This window comes from Eurosta solidaginis, chromosome 1, assembly GCF_040869045.1.
Source record: "Eurosta solidaginis isolate ZX-2024a chromosome 1, ASM4086904v1, whole genome shotgun sequence".
Classification (NCBI taxonomy): Eukaryota; Metazoa; Arthropoda; class Insecta; order Diptera; family Tephritidae; genus Eurosta; species Eurosta solidaginis.
This window is the reverse complement of record NC_090319.1, coordinates 318554402-318577789: the sequence shown is the minus strand read 5'-3', so window position 1 is coordinate 318577789 and position 23388 is coordinate 318554402. Positions and strand designations below refer to the sequence as shown.

At 34.7% G+C, this 23388-nt stretch overlaps 1 protein-coding gene across 1 annotated transcript in view; it reads left to right on the top strand.

The window, feature by feature from the left end:
• The window catches only part of tnc (tenectin), a 338614-nt gene that overhangs the window by 159827 nt on the left and 155399 nt on the right, over positions 1–23388 (top strand). The gene's annotated exons all lie outside the window — the stretch shown is intronic.

Here is a 23388-nt window from a genome sequence, read left to right as displayed (position 1 = left end):
GCAGAATTTTGTTGCGATAGGTTTAACGATTTTTGATTTATGATTAATAATACTTGTAAAATTAATTTTATCACAAGTGGGCGGTGCTACGCCCTTTAAAAAAAATTTTTTTTAGTTTAATCAAGAGTGTCAATATCAGTCAAATTTCAACATTATTATTTACTTAATAATCAAGTTTTTTGTGTTTTCCAAAATGTTATATATATAAAAAGTGGGCGTGGTTATCATCCCATTTCGCTCATTTGCAATACCAATTCTGAGTCTAGATAAGCTCGTGTACCAAATTTGGTGAAGATATCTCAATATTTACTCAAGTTATCGTGTTAACGAACAGACGGACGGACGGACATGGCTCAATAAATTTTTTTTTTGATACTGATGATTTGGTGTATGGAATCTATGTCTATCTCGATTCCTTTATACCTGTACAACCAACCGTTTTCCAAACAAAGTTATAATACCCTGTGTACACGTACAGCGGGTATAAAAATGTACGAGTTTAATCCCTAATGTCAATCACTACAAGGAGCCATAATTGGTTTAATACGTATACATACAAACATATATCACTATCACTTCGTCTTCAAATAATCTTAGAGATCGTCAGTGACACAAAATATATCCAATTTAAACCCATCAACTTCTGCCTAAAATAACACATATCAATCACAAGAAAAACAAATAATGCAACAAAAAACAAAACGCAATATCTAGTGTTAAAACAGTGGCAAGAAATAATAAACAATTAGAATAGCTTACCAACATCATCAATAATCAAACGCAACCTGCGAACAATCAATAGCGAGCGTTGAGTGTTGTGGTGGCACGCGAATTTATAGACACCAAGGCAACAGCTAATCGTTAGCTGACGAGGCCAACAATTTGATGTGTACCAAATATAAGTGGAAAAAGGTGTCTGCCGTTCAGATGCCTAATTAAAATCAACACAATTGCACAAACACACACGAACATATATACATATAATACCTAGGCTGATTGATCGTAAATATCAACAAAACATGCAAGAGAGTATAGATAGACGAACAGACAGGAGAAGAAAACAAATCGTAGCAAAAATGAAGAAGCTACTACTGCTGTTTCTGGTGCTGCTGATGTGCTGACCTCTGTGCTCAGTGCTATGTAATTGCAAATTGCACCGTTAAGCGACCAAATTATAGACTGTAATAAAAAAATCAGAATCATGCACCAGGCAATAAGTGGGTGATCAACTTCAATGCATAGACAGCGCCGCACGGTAAAGCGCCGGCTTATAAGTTTCGTTCAAAAATCTTATGTTTCCAAAGATCTCACTCAAATTCCCTTAAAACTCATTGAGGAAAGAGGATATACGGTTAGTAATCAACAACTGCCACACCTTTTTAGTAGGCAGTATAACTAAAATTATGTTGACAAATCAGAATTTATAACTCAATTTTGAATATACATCAAAATAAAAAATAAATAAAAGATAATAAAGCAAAACAAAATAAAATAAATCAAAATATTATAAAATAAAAAACAAAGAACAAAATAAAATAATTAAGAAAATAAAAAAAATTTAATTAAATAAAACAAAACAAAATAACAAAATAAAATAAAATAAATTAAAATAGAAAAAATAAATTAATTAAAGCCAAATAAAATAAATTCAAATAAATTTAGAACAAAATAAAATAAAATAAAACAAAATAAAATAAACTAAAGTAGAATAAAATAAAATAAACTAAAATAAAAATATAATAAATTAAAGCAATAAAAAATAAAATTAAATTAAATAAATCATAATTAAATAAAATACCATTAAACAAAATAAAATAAAATAAAATAAAATAAAATAAAATATATAAAATAAAATAAACTAAAATAAAATAAACTAAAATAGAATAAAATAAAAATAAAATAAATTAAAACAAGAAAGAATAAAATTAAATGAAATAAAACATAATAAAAATAAATTAAAATAAATTAAAACAACAAAAAATAAAATGAAATAAAACATAATAAAACATCATAAAATAAAATTTAAATAAAGCAAAATAAATGAAAAAATTTAAATTAAATAATATAAAATAAAATAAAATAAAATAAAATAAAGTAAAATAACGAAAAGTAAAATATAATAAAATAAAGTTAAAAAATTAAAAATTAAATAAAAAATATAATAAAATGAAATAGCATAACATTAAAATAAAATGAAATAAAATAAAACAAATTAAAATAAATTTAAAAAAATAAATAAAATAAAATCAAATAAAACACATTGCTTTGTAAACAAGTTTTGAACTTCCTCCAAGATTTCCTTGTCCATAAAAATCTGAAAACTACTACGCGAATTTCGAAATTTTTTAACGAATTTTCTAGATATCTATATATGTACATCATTACCAGAATTTTCTACATAAATTTATCAATAAATTGATTAGAGTACAATTCAGGGAATGAGGTTTTAGTCTCGTTTTGCCTTTGCTTTTCTCAAAATTGCTCAACTTCATTGACAGCAACTTTTGAGCGCATTTGTCCCACTATACATCGCAATACTTATTCCAAGTACATATGTAAACTAGGCAGCAGTGAGAAAGTCACTTAAGCATTTGCCAGCCAAACCAAGCTGTTAAAAAATAAAACACCAGCGAATAAAGAAGTAAATTTGCTAGAGGCAAGAGGTTAGGTCAGGTACGCATGCGCAAACGTAGACACGCAATAATAGCTAAGCAAAAACAAATAATAACATAAATAAGTATGAATCGAAGCTTCAAATGCGAAAGAGTTAGACAAAAATTTGAAAAGAAAAAAATAGAAAATGCAAAAAAATACCAATTCACAAGAAGCAAGAGTCTTTTAAACCTGCGGTATTAGCACTCCGAAGATTTTATAGCAATGCGGCTAATCACAAAAACTTTCTATCCCAGATGCATCACACGCCCGGACACAAACATATTTAGAATATGGAAGAAAGCCGCTTTAGAGAACGCACCCATATATCTAGCTATGTGTGTATATATATTCGCTTAATTTTCTATTTTTTCTGAACATTTTGGCATCTTTTCTCAACAGCAGCATTTAGCTTTTCCACAGCTAGTAATTATGTTTGAGTGAGACATAAAAAAGAAAAGAAAAAACTTTACAAATAAAATAAAAATAAAAAACTTAAATCTCCCAAATGCAATTAAATCAAAAATTGCTTTATAATCGCTTTAGCGTTGCAATTGTCATTCTGTGTTATATTATTAAATGAGCACGTTCGTATGCTTGTTTGTGTGTGTTTTATGAAAATTCTACTGTTTTTTTTATTAAACATTTTTTTTACTTTGACCGTTATCTTTTCGCATTAAGTTTTATTTATTTAGTTTGCCACTCGTTGTAAGAACATTGCTGCTTAAATCGATTATCTTTGGAATGTTTATGTTGGGGTGTTGTAATCATCCATGGATAATTAAATTCTTAATTGCTTTCACGGTATTTGTCGGTCACTGTGCCTTGCGGCGATAAATGCCAAAAGCAAACGCAAAGATGGAATTGGGAATCTATAGTTATGTCGCAGTTGAGTGAGATATGACAAGAAAGCAAATAGGCGGTTTGTTAATCAGCACAATTTCTCCAGTTATGCGTTATAAGTTATGTTATGTTAAGTTTTTTCATTTATTTTACTTATATCGTGTATTTTTATACTCAGTTGAGCAGAGCTCACAGAGTATATTAAGTTTGATTGGATAACGGTTGGTTGTACATATATAAAGGAATCGAGATAGATATAGACTTCCATATATCAAAATAATCAGGATCCAAAAAAAATTTGATTGAGCCATGTCCGTCCGTCCGTCCGTCCGTCCGTCCGTTAACACGATAACTTGAGTAAATTTTGAGGTATCTTGATGAAATTTGGTATGTAGGTTCCTGAGCTCTCATCTCGGATCGCTATTTAAAATGAACGATATCGGACTATAACCACGCCAACTTTTTCGATATCGAAAATTTCGAAAAACCGAAAAAATTCGATAATTCATTGCCACAGGCGGTTAAAGCGATGAAACTTGGTAGATGGGTTGACGATATGACGCAGAATAGAAAATTAGTAAGATTTTGGACAATGGGCGTGGCACCGCCCACTTTTACAAGAAGGTAATTTAAAAGTTTTGCAAGCTGTAATTTGGCAGTCGTTGAAGTTATCATGATGAAATTTGGCAGGAACGTTACTACTATTACTATATATGTGCTAAATAAAAATTAGCAAAATTGGATGAAGAACACGCCCACTTTTTAAAAAATTTTTTTTTTAAATTCAAATTTTAACAAAAAATTTAATATCTTTACTGTATATAAGTAAATTAAGTCAAAATTCAACTCCAGTAATGATATGATGCAACAAAATACAAAAATAAAAGAAATTTTCAAAATGGGCGTGGCTCCGCCCATTTTCATTTAGTGTGTCTAGAATACTTTTAATGCCATAAGTCGAACAAAAATTTACCAATCCTTTTGAAATTTGGTAGGAGCATAGATTCTATGACGCTAACTGTTCTCTGTGAAAATGGGCGAAATCGGTGGAAGCCGCGCCCAGTTTTTATACACAGTCCACCGTCTGTCCTTCCGCTCGGCCGTTAACACAATAACTTGAGCAAAAACCGATATATCTTTACTAAACTTAGCCCACGTACTTATCTGAACTCACTTTATCTTGGTATAAAAAATGGCCGAAATCCGTCCATAACCACGCACATTTTATCGATATCGAAAATTACGAAAAATTAAAAAAATGCCATAATTCTATACCAAATACGAAAAAAGGGATGAAACATGGTAACTGGATTGGTTTATTGACGCAAAATATAACTTTGGAAAAAACTTTGTAAAATGGGTGTGACACCTACCATATTAAGTAGAAGAAAATGAAAAAGTTCTACAAGGCGAAATCAACAGCCCTTGGAATTTTGGCAGGAATACTGTTAGTGTTATTGAATATATAAAAAAATTAGCAGTACCCGACAGATGATTTTCTGGATCACCTGATCCACATTTGATCGATATCGCGAGAACGCCTTCACATATACATCTAAGGGCCACTCGCTTTTAAAACCCTCATTAATACCTTTAATTTGATATCCATATCGTACAAACACATTCTAGAGTCAACCCTGGCCCACCCTAATGGCGATATCTCGAAAAGGCTTCCACCTATAGACCTAATGCCCACTCCCTCTTAAAATGCTCAGTAACACCTTTCGTTTAATACCCATATCGTAAAAACATTCTAGAGTCACCCCTGGCCCACCCTAATGGCGATATCTCGAAAAGGCGTCCACCTATAGACCTAATGTCCACTCCCTCTTAAAATGCTCAGTAACAACTTTCCTTTGATACCCATATCGTACAAACATTCTAGAGTCACCCCTTGCCCACCCTAATGGCGATATCTCGAAAAGGCTTCCACCTATAGACCTAATGCCCACTCCCTCTTAAAATGCTCAGTAACACCTTTCGTTTGATACCCATATCGTACAAACATTCTAGAGTCACCCCTGACCCACCCTAATGGCGATATCTCGAAAAGGCGTCCACCTATAGACCTAATGCCCACTCCCTCTTAAAATGCTCAGTAACACCTTTCGTTTGATACCCATATCGTACAAACCTTCTAGAGTCACCCTTGGTCAACCTTTATGGCGATATCACGAAAAGGCGTCCACCTATAGAACTGAGGATTACTCACTTTTAAAATACTCATTACCACCTTTCATTTGATACCCATAACGTACAAACACATTCTAGAGTCACCCTGGCCCACCCTAATGGCGATATCTCGAAAAGGCGCCCACCTATAGACCTAATGCCCACTTTCTCTTAAAATGCTCAGTAACACCTTTCGTTTGATACCCATATCGTACAAACATTCTAGATTCACCCCTGGCCCACCCTAATGGCGATATCTCGAAAAGGCGTCCACCTATAGACCTAGTGCCCATTCCCTCTTAAAATGCTCAGTAACACCTTTCGTTTGATATCCATATCGTACAAACATTCTAGAGTCACCCTTGGTCCACCTTTATGGCGATATTTCGAAAAGGCGTCCACCTATAGAACGAAGGATTACTCCCTTTTAAAATACTCATTACCACCTTTCATTTGCTACCCATATCGTACAAACACATTCCAGAGTCACCCCTGGCCCACCCTAATGGCGATATCTCGAAAAGGCGTCCACCTATGGACCTAATGCCCACTCCCTCTTAAAATGCTCAGTAACACCTTTCGTTTGATACCCATATCGTACAAACACATTCTAGAGTCACCCCTGGCCCACCCTAATGGCGACATTTCGAAAAGGCGTCCACCTATAGACCTAATGCCCACTCCCTCTTAAAACGCTCAGTAACACCTTTCATTTGATTCCCATATCGTACAACTAGAGAGACCCCTGGTCCACCTTTATGGCGATATCTCGAAACGGCGTCCACCTAGGGAACTAAGGATCACTCCTTTTCAAAATACTCATTAACAGCTTTCATTTGATACCCATATCATACAAACATATTCTAGAGTCACCCCTGGTCCACCTTTATGGGGATTTATCGAAAAGGCGTTCACCTATAGAACTAAAGCCCATTCCCTTTTAAAATACTCATTATCACCTTTCATTTGATACCCATATCGTACAAACACATTCTAGAGTCAGCCCTGGTCCACCTTTATGGCGATATCCCTAAATGGCGTCCATCCATAGAACTATGGCCTACTCTCTCTTAAAATACTCTTTAATACCTTCCATTTGATACACATGTCATACAACCACATTCCAGGGTTACCCTAGGTTCATTTTCCTACATGGTGATTTTCCTTATTTTGTCTCCATAGCTCTCAACTGAGTATGTAATGTTCGGTACACCAGAACTTAGCCTTCCTTACTTGTTATGTTATACTATTATGTGTCATGTTACGTATGCTATGATATGTTATTATGTAATTTTTTGTTTGCTTTATCCTTTTATGCCACGCTAAGCGAAGTAACAATTGTAAGATTGTGTATTGTTATGTTAACTTATACTAAAATATCTTAATTTCTTTTTCGATGCTAAATAATTTCAAGCTTTAATATGCTAAGTAATAGTTATTTGTTATATATTCTGCAATGCTGTCTTAGATGCTGTTGTTACGTTGTTATGTTTTATAACGTAATACTGTGACTGCTTCCAAAATATTATTGTGGCATACTTATTTCTGCAATGTCGTTATTTTAGTATGTTGTGTCATAAAATCTAATTTACCGTTGTATTAAGTTATGTAATGCTATATCAATCCATGTCACTTTATATTATGTAATCCAATTATGTAATACATTTCATATATTCTGCTGTGCTGTCCTAAATTGTTGTGTTTTATATTATGTTCAGTTACAGCAAGTTTTGTCATGCTAATTTCCGTAATTCTAGACTATCTTATATTCATCTGCTTCGTAGTTGTTGTTGTAGCGATAAGGACACTCCCCGAATGCTCTCGTTTTATTCTGTTTTGTCATTGTACTTCAAGTAATATAAAGTTGTTTTATATATTCAACTGTTATATTTTTATACTCAGCTGAGCAGAGCTCACTGAGTATATTAACTTTGTTCGCATAACGGTAATCCGTAAGGGCACAAACTAATCGAGATAGATATAGACTATATATATCACAATGATCTGGGTGAAAAAAGAAATTCATTTAGCCATGTCCGTCCGTCCGTAAACACGATAACTTGAGTAAATTTTGAGGTATCTTGATGAAATTTGCTATGTAGGTTTCTGGGCACTCATCTCAGATTGCTATTTAAAACGAACGAAATCGGACTATAACCCCGCCCACTTTTTCGATATCGAAAATTTCGAAAAACCGAAAAAGTGCGATAATTCATTACCAAAGACGGATAAAGCGATGAAATTTGGTACGTGGGTTGACCTTATGACGTAGAATAGAAAATTAGTAAAATTTTGGACAATGGGCGTGGCAACGCCTACTTTTGAAAGAAGGTAATTTGAAAGCTTTGCAAGCTGAAATTTGGCAGTTGTTGAAGATATCATGATGAAATTTGGCTTTACTCCTATTCCTATATGTGGGCTAAATAAAAATTAGCAAAAAAATATTTTTAAAGTCAAATTTTAACAAAAAATTTAATATCTTTACAGTATATAAGTAAATTATGTCAACATTCAACTCCAGTAATAATATAGTGCAAGAAAATACAAAAATAAAAGAAAATTTCAAAACGGGCGTGGCACCGCCCTTTTTAATTTAATTTGTCTAGAATACTTTTAATGCCATAAGTCGAACAAAAATTTACCAATCCTTATGAAATTTGGTAGGGGCATAGATTCTATGATGATAACTGTTTTCTGTGAAGATGGGGAAATCGGTTGAAGCCACGCCCAGCTTTTATACACAGTCGACCGTCTGTCCTTCCGTTCGGCCGTTAACACGATAACTTGAGCAAGAATCGATATATCTTTACTAAACTTAGTTAACGTACTTATCTGAACTCACTTTATCTTGGTATAAGAAATGGCCGAAATCCGATATCGAAAAGGTTATTATTTCTCAAGTACAGGCTGACCGTGGGGTATCTCGCTGCCACAAATCATCTCATCCACAATACTCCCGGGAATAAATCATGAAGTGACTGCTTTGCTCCCTATTCGCAATTGTCTGCACAATGAAGGTCACTTGATTTACTTTCATTGCTCATCTTCTAAAGATATTTTTTGAAGTAATAGTACACAGTAAGAAATTATATTATGTAGTAATGCTAGGTCTTAACCTGTGTTCACCGACAGTAAAATAATTTATTCGGCACATGCATCTGAACGTCATAAGAGTCCTGTAGCTCATCAGGCATGTCCCTCCAAACAACAGAGATAAACGCGTTTTTAAAGTCGGTTCGAATCATTGGTATTGCTTTGTAGGACCCGCCTCGACTTTTTGGTTCAACCATAACTGACTGTATTCCGCCTTCAATGGAATTTAATGCAGACCAATTATTGCAGACCTACTGTATACAAACCCTTATCTAACCTCCATAGACTAGTACGCAGCGTAGATGAAAAACAAATGATTTCGGCTGAGGTGTCTTTTATTTTTTGGCATAAGAGCAAGGGTTACCTTCTGTTATTCCACAGGAGTGGTTTATGCTGCATCAGCTCGTTTATCTATTTTCCCATGGCTATGTTGTATTCGTGTTATTTTTTTTTTTTTTGATTTCCATGTAGACTTCTTAAAACATTTCCCTAATTCCACAATATTATACGGGGCTTGTTTCTCCAGAGCCGCCGAGATTTCTCAATTTTCATCCCAGTAATTTATACTGTCAGTAGTTTCATGATAGTCCACTGAATATTGAAAATTTCGGGTTGCGATATGTTCCATTATTCGGGAAAACTTTCACATACAATCTAACAGTGTTCTATAATCCGACTTTCCCGCCTAGGGATTTGGTCCCTTTTTTCTAGGAGAGATAAGCAGCGCCCGATTAGAGGAACTATTTTAATTTTTTTTTAATCGTTCTCGTATTGACAGTGGTACGCAAGCGCATCGACTTTTTCTCTGTCATGAAAGGCTGTTCATTTAAACTGCAACCGATTTAGCCAACGCCGAGATTAGTTGGCATATAAATTTTTCTAGCGATCAACACAAACTCTTCGAAGGCACTTCGAAGTAAGAGCGTCTATATATCTTCTTAATTTCCTTAAGAACAACAAACTTTTAAATTGAAATTTACTTCTGATCTGCAATTTCTACCTTTATCTCTGAAATCCATTTCGGACCACATTCAAAAAAAAAATTTCATTGTTTAACCATTGACAATAACTACTTTTAAGCACTCCAATTTCGCACAATCACTCCATATGAGGTGACTGCCTTACATTATTTATGTGCATCAAAAACTCATAAACTTTTAATGGCTAAAAAAATAACTACTAATGGTCTAAGTGCATTAATAATGCAACCAACAAACCAAAGCCAATTATGGGGCAACGCATGTTGTTTTTATCATTCACAAAGGCAAAAAAAAAAAAACATAACAAGGATAAGGTATATGGATGGAGAGAGATGGCAATCAACCCCACTATTATCAGATTACATAATGCCATAAACATGTGAATATTATGACCGTTCTAACAACAATGTGTGATTTTGATATAAACTAGGGATGTGAACTCTTTTAAAATTTTTAGTACCGACTTATGGAGCTGCGTTTTTATTAGGTGCATATACATCTGCACCTAAACTTTGTATTGATTGCCAAGTGCATAGCTTTATCCACACTTATGAAATAGGTGTTTGTAAAATTAGTACTTCCAAGTTTATTTATATAGTTTTCATCAACTTTTTTAGTGTTTTCCCATACCTAATTAGGGAACAAAATGTCAACAGAGGAAATATGAGTAATGAAGTTCTATTGTTTTGATATTTGCGGGTCAGTTTTGCCAAATGTTTTATTGGGCTATGCGCAATTGTCGATGAGCGTTCTTTTAGTAGCAAATTTAAATGTATATACATGTAACAAAAAACACGGCTATTATTTTTATTTGAGTAAATGTTTACAATACTTCTGAATTCAATCCCGTTCTTGCCACAAAGTATTTGTCACTGGACAAACGACCATCACTAATGTTGACATATTCGTTGTTCATAGTTACTTAGGACAAGTCTCATTTTTGTAATCTGATATTAGTCACGTGTTGCATCTCTTGGGAATTTATTAAAGAAAGAATATTGCAAACGCAAATTGCAAAGGCTTGCTCCACCCACCCACACATGAATATGGCAATAAAGATGATGTTTGCCTTTAATAACCGAATAAAGGGGGCTGCATGAGGAGGTACTCTCAAGAGTTGAAGTAGTTACGGGTAATTTGTTTTTGTTGATTTATACGAAAACATATATTAGTGCACGCACTCAAACTAGAGACAAGCGTTAGCATATAATATATATCGTATATTATACGAGCAATCGATTTTTATTAGGTGGATTCGCTTTGTATTGAAAACAATGCCCAGATTGCTTGGATTGTAAAGTCACAACAAAAAAATATACTCATAAAATTATATGCAGTCCTTGCAATTTATAGTATGCCCAAACCTATGCATATTTTCTTACAACGAATGATTGGAAATGTAAATCAACCCTGCTTCAACGGTTCTCCTCTTAATTCGCCCATTTCGCTCACAAAAAGATTACGTAATTGTTTTCATATTTTTTCATCGTGTTTTGTTATTTTATGTGCCAATTTTTTGACGCTTAGTACTGGTGCATGCTATAACTTCGCAATGGGGTACTTTCGGAGGCTTGCATATTCTGTCGTAGGATATAAATAATCCGTTCAAACCATGCAAATTGAAGGACAAAGAGAATTCCCCTACTGCTTTTATCATATTTTCGGAAAAATCTAAATTGTGAATTGGTTTTAAAGTAGTTAAGGTAACTGAGATTACAATTACAATCATCGCATTTTAGGCTTTTTTAAAAATCTGAATAGTGCTTGTTATTATGGATGCATATAATTATAATTTAGGAAGAGAGAGTAAAGCGAATTGGCTATATAAGGAAATAAAGGGAACGAATTAAAAATGGATCGTGCCATGAACACGATTTGAAATTTGATTATTGAGATATTTGTCATAGCGAAATTATTTTCGACTTATAGGTTTGGTTTCGGCTTGTTATCATCGAGTCATCCACTTCTTATCGGTTTCATATAGACTTTTTACGTATGCGTGATCGATAACGCGCCGAAAACACACTGGTATCTTGTAACTTCTACCTTCGATGGTTAATAAAACAGCAGAAACGTCCGCATTAATTATCTTAATACTTTATTATTCAGTCGTCAATCCAATAATGAACCGGAAGTCCACCATCTTCTCTTTTCTTCCTTTACAGTGATGTATTTTTGCTTATTCTATTAATTAGTTGACATGGTTGCATTTATGATCTTACAATCATTCCGTTATTAAATTGATAGCTTTTCGATATCAAACTTATAAATAAATTTTCGATAAATTTTCGATAACAAATCGATAGCTTTTCTACAATTTTGTGAGAGCATATCGATAACTTTTCTATAGATAATCGATAATATTTCGGTAACAAATCGGTATCTTTTCTACAACTTTGTAGTAGTATATCGTTAGCTTTTCTATAGATAATCGATAACTTTTCGGTAACAAATCGATATCTTTTCTACAACTTTGTGATAGTATATCGTTAGCTTTTCTATAGATAATCGATAACTTTTTTGGTAATAAATCGATAACTACTATAATAAATCAATAACTTCTCAATAACAAACCTATAACGCGTCGCTAAAAATCGGCAACTTATTGATAACTTTTGGTATCGATAGCAAATTTATAGCACTTCGATAACCAATCGGTAACTGTTCTACACCTCGTTGTTGATACACTGGGGATGTGTTACTTGATAAGTTGCCGATAGGAAATGGATAACACCCTTATAACCCATCGATAGCAAATCGCTATAACTTCGATAAACAATTCATAACACTCCTTGCCTTGCCTTAATTTGCTGCCGGATTTCAGTCATATCAGCTCTATTGTGTACATTATTCCTATTTAGAGCTACAGTGTAGAGACTGCACTTACGCTTGCAGAATACCACTACCAAAGACGCCGCTTACGGTTACACCTTCCTTACCCTTACATAGTGGACTCTTCCATTATGCGAGCAAAGATGTTTGCACATCAAAAAGTGAAACTAAGAATAAAAGAATCAACTCTTACAAAGTGTATTTTTTTACCAAAGTAATATCCACCCTCGTAGCGGTCTGCTTAAGCTTCGAACTTCATAAACGCATGCGTACGCCTTGTCTCAATTTAAACCTAAGCAAATTGCTTACAAATTCTATTGCCACTTTGGTGCCAATTGTTTGTATACAAAATATGAAAACAAAACAATAACAAAAGCATAGCACAAAAAAAAAAGTTTTGCTTGTGGTTTACTTCGCATTCGTAGAGGGAATTATGTTTGCTTTTTATTTACTTTTTTGTTCTTGTTTTTTTCCATTCATTTATTTCTGCACAATCATCAAACCATTCATGTGGTGGTTTGAAAGCATGCCGGAACGCACTTATTGACAAGCTTGTCTGATACGCTTAAAGCGGCCTAAAATATGTTTTGATTTTAAAATAGGGTATTTGCTTCCTCTTGCAAACGGCGAACGAAATTTATGGATTGCAAAGTCACAACAACATAATACATGCAAAAATTCCGTGCAACCCATGCAACGTATGTCTGTTATGCTCACACCCCTGCATATTTTCGTGCAAGTAGTTGTAGAAAATGAAAATGCAACCCTGCTTTAACGATACTCCTCTCATTTTGCTCATGCTAAAATTGACCAATTGTTTCTCAAGATTACTCCTCGTGTTATTTCTAAAAATCAATATTCTCATTTTTGTTACTGATGCGTGCTATTACACCGCAATGTGGCGCACCCGTAGTCTTGTATATTTTGTCGTAGTATATAAACAATCCGTGCAATATGAGCATTCTGCAAGACCAAGCGAATCCCCCGAATGCTTTTGCCTTCAATGACTTCCTTTTTATAAATTTTTGCCTTTGCCCTTTTCTTGTTTGTTTTTATTCGTCTTGTTTACATTTTGATCGATTTCATTCATTACATTGCTTTTGTGCTTTAAAATTTTTATTACAAAACACTGCCATTGTGCCTGATTTGACGGATTAAGGATTTTTTTTTGCATACCACCAATAGTATTTATTTGATATTTGATTTCGCTAAATACGCTTTTGCAGTTAATTGACTGTGTGTAATTGTGCAAAAACCAACCCCTAACGGCATTGATTGAACAAATTGTTGTTGAATGGATTTTGAGGGTGTTTTGAAATTAAATGGTTTTTATTTTATTTAAATATTTGCTAAAAGACTATTTAACAGCAGAATGCCATCTTAAAGACCAGCGATAGCTAGTCTATTCTATTTTAAGTTTTAATACCTGGGCGGACGAGCTTTGGGCAACTCTACCCAAAAATATCCATATTGTAATGCGGAGTGAAATACCTTTCGTTTTATACCCATATCGGCATATCTCGTGAAATTTTTTTTAATTTCGAATAGGTGGCAACCTTGTGAAAGATTCTGAGTGGCAACACCTAGGTAGAAAGTCTTAGAAGGTGATACATTATCCCCGTGCCAAATTTCATTTAAATCGGTTGAGCCGTTCCCGAGATCGTTCGGTTTTACTTTACTTTTTTTGAATCAAAAACCTTAGAAATTTTAAATATTTAACGAGCTCGTGGCCATATACATACATATATATTCAGATTAAAACCAGGATATATTTTATATATATCGTTAGCTTAATGTGAAAATGTACAAAGTCACTTTTTTTGACAAATTGTATTTTAATGCAGTTTTAAAACTGAATTCAAAATGCAACGATCACAAAAAAAAATATTTTAATTTTAAATTTTTACGTGCTGTGGGCAATGATGTGTAAATGTGCTAAGTCGTTAGCTGTTAAAAAAATGTGCTAAGTCAAACTGTCAATAATATCAATCTGAATTACTAGTCATTTCTTTGTGCGCGCATATTATTTATTTATTTAATTCATTCAGTCTAAAAGTACATGCTTTGTTGTTGTTGTTGTATTAACGATAAAGACACTCCCCGAAGGCTTTGGGGAGGGTTACCGATGTTGATGGCCCTTTGCCGGATATAGATCCGGTACGTTCCGGTAACAAAGGACTATTAAGGTACCACTAGCTCGACTATCTCGGGAACGATTTATATGATCACATTAAACCTTATAGGCCATCCCGCCCTCCTCACCCCCTATTCCGTGAAGAACTTGTGGTCGCCAGAGCCTCGGTTGTCAACGAAACAGAATGCGCCACGGTTAGGTGAGTTGACAATTCCGTTATAGAAGCTATATAATGTGCTGGAAACCCCTTGAGAGGGTTGCGAATTCAACCCCTTGAAATTGGATTTACCCAATTGAGACATGTCTTTGGTGTATGAAAAATGCTTTGCGCTGACTATAATCTACCTCAATTCTTACATGTCGATAACTACACGCTTCCTTACAGAGTAGTTAAAAATAGAAAACAATTCAAGCTTAAACTTATATAAGCTGTTATTAAAATTAATAACACTACTGAATCGATTTGCTAGATGTATAGTCCTAGTTATAGGTTCATTCATAGCATAAGTCGTTTTATGAGTTATTTCGATAAATAATCTATTATGCCGAAGATCACGCAGTGGAATATATGGAATGAACAAAGTAGATAAATCAGAGCAATTCGTGCTAAAGTTTATTACATTATAGCCAAGCATGAGTAAGATAAAAGTTTTTCTGTAATGCAAAACCTGAAGACCGAGCAATTTGTGCCTAATGGTATATGATGGGAGGCCGTCTGGCCAGTGAAGCATACGTAAAGCAATTTTTGAACTTTCGCAATTTTATAGGAGTTATATTCATAGAAACGATTCCATATTATTGAGCAATATTCAACACCACTTCTGACCAAGAATATATAAAGTGCCTTCAATGTCATAGGGTCCTTAAAGTCACTGGTGTTACGTCTACTGAACCCAACCATTGCAACAAATTTTGAAACAACGAAATCAATGTGACTAGAAAAAGAGAGTTTTGAGTCAAAAATTACACCCAAGGTTTACACTGTTGACAACGATTAAGAGATTTAGCATTTAGTTTGTAGATAAAGTATGTGGCAGTTGTCTTTATAGAATAAGACACAACACAGCATTTGTTTGAATTTAAAAATAAGTTATTGTCTGCGCACCATCCGGCAAAATAGTCCAGATCAGAACCGTTAGAAATAAAATAAATAAATAAATAAATGTAAGGAGCGATAACCTCCGAAGTGATGTTAGGTCGAGCTCCTCTTCCAATTTAAGTTGTGCTCTTTTTATTAATTTTTCCTACAAATTGGCGGAACGGGACCTACTTGTTTTATGCCGACTCTGAGCGGCAACTTCGGAGCAGATAACTTTTCACTGAGAGCTTTTCATGGCAGAAATACACTCGGAGTGCTTGCCAAAGACTGTCGAGGGGCGACCCTGCTTAGAAAAACATTCTTCTAATTGAAAAACCTTATTTATAAAATTTTGATGTTGCTTTGCCCGGGGTATGAACCCAGGGCATTCGGTGTAGTAGGCGGAGAACGCTACCGTCACACCACGGTGGCCGCCAACAGTTAGAAATAGTTTGAGAAATAAATAGTATTTTTTGTGAAATATATAGTTTTAGTGTTATATTTCAATAATTAAAGGGGAGGAGTGATGGGAAACATATTGAGTAAAAAGTGCTAAGTCAGGAGAAAACATTTGTTTTGAGTGAGGAAATTGTGCTAAGTCATAAGATAGCTGCTGGGTTAGCATACATGATTTTTATTTATTTTTTTCAAAGCTTCTACACTCAAAAGTATTGCAACTAAGGTATCCTAATTCTCAGTTTTGAAAATAAAAGGTTATTTCAAAAATTATTCAGTTTTTTTCGTCTCCAGTAAAATTCGTAAAAAGTGACTTAGCACATTTTCACATTAAGCTAACGATATGTATATATATTGGATTTTATTTCCTTTTCGTCGATATTTCGACCTCAAGCTGAGGTCATTCTCAAGACCAATGTTTGTTTTTTTTACAGTCTTCAGAATTTGACTTCGTTTTAATTTGAATATATATGTATATGGCCACGAGCTCGTTAAATATTTAAAATTTATAAATCTAAGGCCGAATATAAACAGAAGGCAAAAATCTTAGTTCAAAAAATTTTTAAATATCACAAGAAAACTTCAGATTGATATAACTATTAATACTTGGTTAAAGTTAGAAGCGGATATGACGTTTTGGGGGTTGTGAATTTTGTTGTTGTTGTAGCATTGATTTAAGTTGTTGGGTGCATGCATCGATAATATGGCTGTGCAATACGTGCTCCATATACACTCGAGTGTTGATGTTGAATGAACAAAAGCTAAAAACAAACAAGAAAGGACGGGACTGTCTTCCGCTGTGCCGAAGACTGCATACCTTTCATGAATGGGACTGAGCAATAATCTTATCCTGTTCGTAATCTCCAAATAATAGGATGTATAAGATAAGAAATATATAGTGAACAGATGTACATGCCAAAACGATTTTAAGATAAATATAAAAAAAGGCAAAAACCCCCTTATCTGAACGATCGGTTGTATGGGATATATATTATATATAGCTCCGATCGAAATGATTTTTACAGGAAATCTTCTATGATATATTAGAATATATATCACCAAGGTTCACGTTTTTATATTGAAAAACTAAGAGAGAAATGGCCAAAAATCTTTCTATCTGAACGATCGGTTGTATGGGCTATATATTATATATAGCTCCAATCGAAATGATTTTTCCATGAAATCGTCTCTGATATGTTAGAACAAATATCACCAAGCTTAACATTTTTATATTGAAAATTAAGGGAGAAATTGCCAAAAATCTTTCTATCTGAACGATCGGTTGTATCGGATATATACTATATATAGCTGCGATCAAAGTGATTTTTTCAGGATATCTTCTATGATATATTAGAATATATATCACCGAGTTTCACATTTATACTTTCGAAGTTGCGACAAAAATGACCAAAATCGTCTTATCTGAACGATCGGTTGTATGGGAGATATATGTTATAGTGGTCCGATCCTACCGGATCCGACAAATGTCTAATATAATACAAAAATGCATCCTTGTGTCAAATTTAATTGTGATATCTCAAAATTTGAGGGACTAGTTTGCGTTCAAACAGACAGACGGACGGACAGACGGACATGGCTATATCAACTCAGTTCGTCGCCCTGATCAATTCGGTAGACTTAATGGTGAGTCTATCTTCTATATTTCTCAACGTTACAAACATCGGACCAAAGTTGATATACCATTTCATGTTCATGAAAGGTATAATAATGCGAAATTTACATTATCTCCAATCTATTAAATTAACATGGCGGAAAACCCCGAGCTGGCATCTATGGGCCGAAATCGATATCAATGCCATGCTACTCCACCATCGTTCAGTCTGAACTCAATGCACTAGAAGTTTGATGTATAGAACGTCTACTAAGAGGCTTATTCTCAATGAGTATCTTCAGTATGTCAGACAGCCATCGCACTGGCAACGCAGATACTCCCCCATCTAGGGGGCGTGACGCTTAATTCCTTCGTGGTGATATGGAGTAAAAAGCCTGAAGAAGTACTTAAATACATTAAAAGAAAGGTCAAGCACAGTAGATCTAAATAAAGGTCGCAGTGCATCGAGGCCTAATGATAATATCACATTAACATATCGCACACCTAGATCAATAGGAACCTTACACAAAAGTCTTGAATTTTAAAGTTACAAGTACCTCCGGGCTTCTCAGTCCAATACCTACCCAGCTGTGTGCTCGACCTACTAATATCTATACTAATCAGCGAGATAATACTTTGTAAAAAAATAAAAGTTACAATATGGGGTGGCAGTCAATTTTTCGCATTTTCTGAAAATTGCGATTTTTTTAGTTGATCTAGGTGTTATCTACGCGTGCCCACTCGCGTCTTGGCAGCCACGTCAATGTTGACGGATATAACTGAGAGAATGTGAAGGATTTTTTTGAAGTAATGTCCTTTCTCAACGAAGAAAAATCACGGCCAACAAGCTCTTCATGCCTATAGATTGTGTCGAGGAAAGATAAGATAGCCTGTATGAGATTTATGCAGATATGAAGATAGCTAGATAGATAGAGGAAAGAGAAGACACAGCGTCCAAAATCGAAAAGGCGGTTAGGCGCCAACAAATGTTGATGAAGTCAATCAGCCTTAATATATTCACGGATGTTAACTGTTGAAGGTCAAATAATCGAATATTAACTTTTAGACCAAACAATCTCCTTAATTGCCCACACTCACGATTTCTTTTTCATGTACGCGTCAAAAGATACTTACCGCATGGTTCTACTCATTCACATATCCATTTCATACGGCCATAACTTAAATTGAGCTCATGGTGATTAGAAGTGGTCATAAGGTTAATTGAAATTATGGTCGTTGATATTTTGTCAACCCTACGCATTTGTACTAGCTCTTTAACAATTCTCGTTACGACTATCAGAATTTTTTCCAATAACGCCATATTTCATCAAAAGTTCAAAACCATCAAAGGTTCAAAACACGCCGATATCATAAGCCAAAAAATAGTTTAATTTGATTTGAAAAAAGTTTCATTCGATTTAGTAAAATTTTAATTTGTTTTATAAAAAATTTGTATTTGATCTTTCAAAAAGGCTCATTTGATCTGAAAATTCTATATGATGTAAAAAAGCTCATGAAAATTATTTCTAATGGAATACTGTAAAACTTGTCAATGTGCTGGCAAAGTTTCAAAGCTAAGCTAACCTAGCGTAAAGCGACCACAGTGCCCTCAGCCTCAATTGTAATACTCGAATCATACATATACATATGTACAGTGGCTCACAGCTTATTTCGTGCAACTACAGAAAAAACAAGTAAGGAAGGTTAAGTTCAGGTGTAACCGAACATTACATACTCAGTTGAGAGCTATGGTGACAACATAAGGGAAAATAACCATGTAGGAAAATGAACCGAGGAAAACCCTGGAATGTGTTTGTATGACATGTGTATCAAATGAAAGGCATTAAAGAGTATTTTATGAGGGAGTGGGCCATAGTTCTATAGGTGGACGCCATTTAGGGATATAGTCATAAAGGTGGATCAGGGTTGACTCTAGAATGCGTTTGTACGATATGGGTATCAAATGAAAGGTATTAATGAGTATTTTAAAAGGGCGTGGACCTAAGTTCTATAGATGGACGCCTTTTCGAGAAATCGCCGTAAAGATGGACCAGGGGTGACTCTAGAATGCGTTTGTACGATATGGGTATCAAATGAAAGGTGTTAATGAGCATTTTAAAAGGGAGTGGGCCTTCGTTTTATAGGTGTTCGCCTTTTCGAGATATCGCCATAAAGGTGGACCAGGGGTGACTTTAGAATTTGTTTGTATGATATGGGTATCAAATGAAAGGTGTTAATGATTATTTTAAAAGGGCGTGGGGCTTAGTTCTATAGGTGGACCCCTTTTCGAGATATCGCCATAAAGGTGGACCAGGGGTGACTCTAGAATTCGTTTGTGCAATATGGGTATCAAACGAAAGGAGTTAATGAGTATTTTAAGAGGGAGTGGGCCTTAGTTCTATAGGTGGACGCATTTTCGAGGTATCGCAATAAAGGTGGACCAGGGGTGACTCTAGACTTTGTTTGTACAATATGGGTATCAAATTAAAGGTGTTAATGAGTATTTTTAAAAGGGAGTGGGCCTTCGTTTTATAGGTGTTCGCCTTTTCGAGATATCGCCATAAAGGTGGGCCAGGGGTGACTTTAGAATTTGTTTGTATGATATGGGTATCAAATGAAAGGTGTTAATGATTATTTTAAAAGGGCGTGGGGCTTAGTTCTATAGGTGGACCCCTTTTCGAGATATCGCCATAAAGGTGGACCAGGGGTAACTCTAGAATTCGTTTGGGCAATATGGGTATCAAACGAAAGGAGTTAATGAGTATTTTAAGAGGGAGTGGGCCTTAGTTCTATAGGTGGACGCCTTTTCGAGATATCGCCATAAAGATGGACCAGGTGTGACTCTAGAATGCGTTTGTACGATATGGGTATCAAATGAAAGGTGTTAATGAGTATTTTAAAAGGGAGTAATCCTTAGTTCCATAGGTGGACGCCGTTTCGAGATATCGCCATAAAGGTGGGCCAGGGGTGACTCTAGAATTCGTTTGTGCAATATGGGTATCAAACGAAAGGAGTGAATGAGTATTTTAAGAGGGAGTGGGCCTTTCTGGACCAGGGGTGACTCTAGACTTTGTTTGTACGATATGGGTATCAAATAAAAGGTGTTAATGAGTATTTTTAAAAGGGAGTGGGTCTTCGTTCTATAGGTGTTCGCCTTTTCGAAATATCGCCATAAAGGTGGACCAGGGGTGACTCTAGAATGAGTTTGTACGATATGGGTATCAAATTAAAGGTATTAATGAGAGTTTTAAAAGGGAGTGGTGGTAGTTGTATATGTGAAGGCGTTTTCCAGATATCGACCAAAATGTGGACCAGGGTGACCCAGAACATCATCTGTTGGATACCGCTAATTTATTTATATATGTAATACCTGCCAAGATTTTAAGGGTTTTTTATTTCGCCCTGCAGAACTTTTTCATTTTCTTCTACTTAATATGGTAGGTGTCACAACCATTTTATAAAGTTTTTTCTAAAGTTATATTTCGCGTCAATAAAGCAATCCAATTACCTTACCATATTTCATCCCTTTTTTCGTATTTGGTATAGAATTATGGCATTTTTTTCATTTTTCGTAATTTTCGATATCGAAAAAGTGGGCGTGGTCATAGTCGGATTTCGTTCATTTTTCATGCCAAGATAAAGTGAGTTCAGATAAGTACGTGAACTGAGTTTAGTAAAGATATATCGATTTTTGCTCAAGTTATCGTGTTAACGGCCATGCGGAAGGACAGACGGACGACTGTGTATAAAAACTGGGCGTGACATCAACCGATTTCGCCCATTTTCACAGAAAACAGTTAACGCCATAAAATCTATGCCCCTACCAAATTTTAAAAGGATTGGTTAATTTTTGTTCGACTTATGGCGTTAAAAGTATCCTAGACAAATTAAATGAAAAAGGGCGGAGCCACGCCCATTTTTAAATTTTCTTTTATTTTTGTATTTTGTTGCACCATATCATTACTGGAGTTGAATCTTGACATAATTTACTTATAGACTGTAAAGATATTAAATTTTTTGTTAAAATTTTACTTTAAAAAAAAATTTTTTTTAAAAGTGGGCGTGGTCCTTCTCCGATTTTGCTAATTTTTATTAAGCGTAGATATAGTAATAAGAGTAACGTTCCTGCCAAATTTCATCATGATATCTTCAACGACTGCCAAATTACAGCTTGCAAACGTTTTAAATTGCCTTCTTTTAAAAGTGGGCGGTGCCACGCCCATTGTCCAAGATTTTACTAATTTTCTATTTTGCGTCATAATTTCAACTCATCTACCAAGTTTCGTCGCTTTATCGGTCTTTTGTAATGAATTATCGCACTTTTTCGGTTTTTCGAAATTTTCGATATCGAAAAAGTGGGCGTGGTTATAGTCCGATATCGTTCATTTTAAATAGCGATCTGAGATGAGTGCTCAGGAACCTACATACCAAATTTCATCAAGATACCTCAAAATTTACTCAAGTTATCGTGTTAACGGACGGACGGACGGACGTACGGACGGACGGACATGGCTCAATCAAATTTTTTTTCGATCCTGATTATTTTGATATATGGAAGTCTATATCTATCTCGATTCCTTTATATATGTACAACCAACCGTTATCCAATCAAACTTAATATACTCTGTGAGCTCTGCTCAACTGAGTATAAAAACTAGAGCTATATAGAAAGAAAACTAGTGACGTTGTCAAAAAAATTCAAATGCACAATTTTAATAAAAATATGCTTTTATTTAAACAAATACTTAATTTTCATGTGTTTACACGTTTGTGCTAGTTATTTAATAAAAACTAAAATTATCTCAAAAACTAAGGTCACAACTTATTTCGTGCACCGCGCCCTGCCTTAGAACAAACTACTTTTTATTTAGTTTAATACCTCGTATGACCATTTTTTTTTTGTTAAATAACATCTTCAAGATGATTTTCCATAGATACAATTAGGTTTTAAGCGGCTTCGGGTGGTACCTTATGCGGTTCTTCGACAAGAGAAGTTCTTAAATCGCTAATCTTACTAAGCTGACTTTGCCGTGTAGTCGATTCAAAAATTTACCACAAATTTTGAATGACACTTAAGGCCAGAGATTGTGGAAGTGGATTCATGGGGTGTGTACAGTTCCATATTACCCATGCATGCTCGATCTCGGCACATTCCTGGTTATGTGTTAAGGGTATTTGTCTTGGTTATTGCAAAATCGACCACGTACACCTAAATAAGGGGCAATTTGCAACAAATTAATTGTCTTTTGGTAAGGTTAAATACAAATTTTTGTCCATTGTGCCATCAAAGAAAGTTATTTTGCCAACTCCAGAGGCAGCCAAGTAGGCCCAAACCCATCACACTTCCAGCGCCATACCATACAGGTGCCTTCATTTTTTATTTTGGAGCTCTGAAACGAGGTATTAAACTAAGGCTGGGCGCAGTGCACGAAATAAGTTGTGAACTTAGTTTTTGAGATAATTTTAGTTTTTATTAAATAATTAGCACAAACGTGTAAACACATGAAAATTAAGTATTTGTTCAAATAAAAGCATA